We start from the raw sequence: 5000 nt of genomic DNA, 5'->3' as shown, positions 1-5000 counted from the left end.
CCTCCAGAAGACTAAAATTACTGTCAGATGTTTACTCAGACGACATCCAGAACGTTTAAAACGCTTACAGAAGAATTAGATTTACTGCCACATATTTGCTTAGACAGCATCCATAACGTTTAAAACGCTTCCAGAAGACTAAAAATTGCTGTCAGATCTTTACTCAGCATCTATAACGTTTAAAACGAGAAGAATTAGAATTATTGCCAGATTTTTGCTTAGACAGCATCCACAACGTTTAAAACGATTCCAGAAGAATTAGAATTACTGCCAGATCTTTGCTTAGACAGCCTCTATAACGTTTAAAACGATCCCAGAAGACTAAAATTACTGTCAGATCTTTACTCAGACGGCATCTATAACGTTTAAAACGATTCCAGCATCCATAACGTTTAAAACTTGACTGTACTCCTACCCCAGCCTCCCCTCTCCACCCCCTCTTGTTCATAGTCCTCCCTGTCGATTTTTTTTTCTTCCACGGTATCTCTATGGTCTTGCATAAGCTCCACTGTTGACCTAGAGTTCTTTTTATTATTATTATTACTAGCCAAGCTACAACCTTAGTTGGAAAAGCAAGATGCTATAAGCCCAAGGGCTCCAACAGGGAAAAAATAGCCCAGTGAGGAAAGAAAATAAGGAAATAAATAAATGATGAGAATAAATTAACAATAAATCATTTTAAAAACAGTAACAAAGTCAAAACAGATATGTCCTATATAAACTATTAACAACGTCAAAAACAGATATGTCATATATAAACTATAAAAAGACTCATGTCAGCCTGGTCAACATAAAAACATTTGCTCCAACTTTGAAATTTTAAAGTTCTACTGATTCAACTACCCGATTAGGGACTACATTGGCCGCCTGATCTTTCGTAAAACGGTTTACACTGTACTATTAATTAATCTTTCTTGAGAAATATTTGGACAGGTTTTCCAAGACCGATTTGCTTATCTTTTCAGGGGGCATGGAGTAGCGAGCTTGCTAATCAGCCTATTATAAATAAATAAATAAAATATATATATATATATATATATATATAAATATATATATATATATATATATATAATATATATATATATATATATATATGTATATATATATATATATATATATATATATATATATATATATTGTTTGTGTATTTCATGTCACTTTTGTTTTGTAAATCATCTGGAATGACCTTTATTCATTCCGAGCTAGTTCTAGTTTTTGACAGAAAGAAGGCACATGTATTCTAAAATTATCCGGGGATTACATTATTCATCGTTATTCAAATTTTATTTACATATTTTTCATTTCCTGTGATAGAACAATCCAGTTTTATACTTTTGGGTACGACACGTGGCTATTTTTTCCTTTACAGTAGAAGAAATCTAAGTGCGTTTAATTTGACACTCTCCTCTCTCTCCTCTCTCTCTCTCTCTCTCTCTCTCTCCTCTCTCTCTCTCTCTCCTCTCTCTCTCCTCTCTCTCTCTCTCTCTCTCTCTCTCACAATAATAAAACATACCTGGCGTTCTGCTGGCTTGGGGTTCGAGACCCGCTCAAGCTAGATAGTCTTTAGTAGTGTTGCCATCTCACCATCCTTGTGAGCTAAGGATGGAATGTTTAAGGAGACTATTGGTCTACCTGCTTATTAATCAACAGCCATTGCCTGGCCCTTCTTGTTCCTAGCTTGGGTGGAAAGGGGTCTTGGGCGCTAATCATATGGATATATGGTCAATCTCTAAGCCACCCTCCTAGGGCATTGTCACTGTCCCTTGCATGTGACATTCATAAGCGACCTTTAAACCTTTAATAGGGGAAGATTTAGGGTGTCAATGGATACGTGTTTATTGTTTTATACAAATATATCAGAGAAAATTAGTTCCTACATTAAGGTTAAAAAAGAAAATGTATTGAGGCTGAATTATTTGCAGCATCCTTTTCCACTGTCTGTTCTCTTCTCATTGCCATTTCAACTAGGACAATCCTCATCCCTCCTTAGACGATGCCTTATCGAATTTAAGGGTCGTTTTGTTAGTCGAGAACAGTCTCATCCTTCCTCAATCCCTTCTTCTTGGAAATGCTTGATTTTTACCTAGATTATTTTATCAGCGGGGATCCAAAAAATCCTCGAGAAGCATTTGTTGGATCCTTTCGTATCCAGACATATATCACTCAAAAATACTTAGTCTGCTGAGCTATCCATCGACAGTCATTGGTTGCTCTTATCTCCAGCCATAACTCATAGATTAAATATCCTACAGATCTCTTTTGGGGTTTCCTATAAGGATACGACTGCATACTAGAAGATTACGGTTTTCCCTCTGCAGAGCTGGTCGTCTAGGTTATTCCAACAGAGCCACCAGAATCTAGCATCTGAAAGAATAAATCTAGATATTCAACCAATTGTTCATATAACAAAGACCTTGTACCTCTTCATCAAAGAACAGAGCATAGTAGAAGAATCTAAGTTTTTTCCCTCTACAGAGCCGGTCTTTCTAGGTTATTCCAACAGAGCCACCAGAATCTAGCATCTGGAAGAATAAATCTAGATATCCGACCATTTGTTCACATGACAAAGACCTTATACCTCTTCATCAAAGAAAAGAGCATAGTAGAAGCTAAGCTTTTTCCCTCTACAGGGCCAGTCTTCCAAGTTATTCCAACAAAGCCATTAGAATCTAAATTCTGGAAAAATAGTTCTAGGTATCTGACAATTTGTTTTTATTCAGATGTCCAGTGATATCACAAGTTGCCTCAAAATGCGTGATAAGTTCTTTCACATGGCCTTTTTGAACTTCTACTGGACTTCTTTCCTTCTTCCAAGTTCTTATTTCTCTTTCTATATTAGTCTCGTACTCTTTAACTAGACCATGAACTAAGCCTGTTTCTTCTGACTCTTCATATTCCAGTATTTCTCTTATTAGATCTAGCCAATGCTGCATTCTTTGTATCTATTCTTAGAATTTCTTTCAGTAGCACATATTCTTCCACACCCAGTAGCTTGATATTATTCAGGTCCTCAGTGATACTACCTGTTCCCTCGAAATGCTTGATTAAGATCGTCTACCTTGCCTTTTTGAACTGCTGCTGGACTTCTTTCCTTCTTCCATGTTCCTTTTTCTCTTTTTAGATTAGCCTTGTACTCTTTAACTAGGCCATGAACTAATCCTGTTTGTTCTGACTCTTCATATTCTATTATTTCTCTTATTCTAGCTAATGCTGCATCCTTAGCATTTCTTCTTAAAACTTTTCTCTGTGCCACATATTCTTCCACACCCAGTTGCTTGATATGATTCAAGTCCTCAATGATTTTACCAGTTCACTCGAAATGCCCGATAAGATTGTCCACCTTGCCTTTTTGAACTTCTACTGAACTTCTTTCCTTCGTCCATGTCTCTTTTTCTCTTTTTAGATAAGCCTCGTATTCGTTAACAAAAGCATGAACTAAACCTATTTCTTTTGACTCTTCATATTCCAGTATTTGTCTTATTCTAGCCAATGCTGCATTCTTAGCATCTCTTCTTAGAACTTCTCTCAGTGCCTCATATTCTTCCACACCCAGTAGGTTGATATTATTCAAGTCCGCAGTGATTTCACCAGTTCCCTCGAAATGCCTAATGAGATTGTCCACCTTGCCTTTTTTTAACTTCTACTGGACTTCTTTCCTTCATCCATGTTCCTATTTCTCTTTCAATATTAGCCTCGTACTGTTTAACTAGACCGTGAACTAACCTTGTTTTTCTGTATTTTCATATTCCAGTATTTGTGCGTCCTTAACATCTCTTTTCCGACTTACTCTCAGTACCACGCATTCGTGTTCTCCCAGTTTCTCATTCTTAGTTAGATATCTGACGGCATTAATTTCGCCCTCGGATTCCTAAACTATTACTTCTACTTGATCTTTTTTTTTTTCTTGTATAGGCCCCCTCTTTCATCCCTATTCCTTTATGACTATCCAAGTGAAATTCGGATCCTTTATCTATACATACCACAGAGGCCTTCTTTCTGTTATCTAGGTCTCCCTCTTCCATCAGATCTTTGACGATTCTTTTCTTCTTTTCATCCTGAAATCGAGATTCCTCATTAGACATTCATCTTATCTGGGACCTAAATGTTTCGAAATGCAAGAGGAAACAATAGTAACGACATAAAAGCTTCTCTTCTGAAGCTGCAATAAGATCCTTAAGATTCTTTGCCATTCCAGAAACGACTTTAGCATCCAAAGCGGCACCACAATAACAATAATCACTGTTAAAACTATGCATGTTTAAACTATAACTTCTTTCTTTTACTTCCACCATTAATTTTAAAAAATGCCACTTTGTCTGGACGAGTCATTCCCGAGTCTCCGGAGAGTCTCCACAAAGAAACATTGTCTTTTGAAGACCTATTGCGATCGTCTCAAAGAAACATTGAATTTATATCTGTGTATATATATATATATATATATATATATATATATATATATATATATATATATATATATATATATATATATATGAGAGAGAGAGAGAGAGAGAGAGAGAGAGAGAGAGAGAGAGAGAGAGAGAGAGAGAGAGAGAGAGAGAGAAAGAGAGTTTACAATATCGTAATGGCGTCAAAAAATCGAAGACAACATCGTACAAACTGACCTCCAGTTGGTTTTTAGGATAAGAAAACATCATTTACTTTTTCCATTTATTATTTGGTGACGTATTTCGAATCTCTTTTTCACGGGACTCCTCATCAGTACTATACAGTAATGGCTGGATTTTGTGACCGATGTCTTCTCCAAAGACAATTCAGACCATTCTTGCAAAGGGATTGAAGTCGGTTCTTCGGGAATGTCATCTCTCGAACAAAGCATACAATTCAGCTAGGCTGGCTCGTTTGCTCCCTCAGAAGTTTAGATTTGCGATCTGCGTTTATCTCCGATTCGATTTCATTTGGAACGGAGTCTTTCATTATAATAAAATATCGTCGATGCTTAAACATTATTTCTTCATTGACGCCGTTTCTGCACCGCCATC

At 36.5% G+C, this 5000-nt stretch overlaps 1 protein-coding gene across 5 annotated transcripts in view; it reads left to right on the top strand.

Annotated features, from left to right (window-relative positions):
- The window catches only part of LOC137617241 (glutamate-gated chloride channel-like), a 959538-nt gene that overhangs the window by 565686 nt on the left and 388852 nt on the right, over positions 1–5000 (top strand). The window lies entirely within an intron of this gene.

This window comes from Palaemon carinicauda, chromosome 23 (genome assembly GCF_036898095.1).
Source record: "Palaemon carinicauda isolate YSFRI2023 chromosome 23, ASM3689809v2, whole genome shotgun sequence".
In the NCBI taxonomy this organism is placed as follows: domain Eukaryota; kingdom Metazoa; phylum Arthropoda; class Malacostraca; order Decapoda; family Palaemonidae; genus Palaemon; species Palaemon carinicauda.
This window is presented reverse-complemented; position numbering and strand designations above follow the sequence as displayed.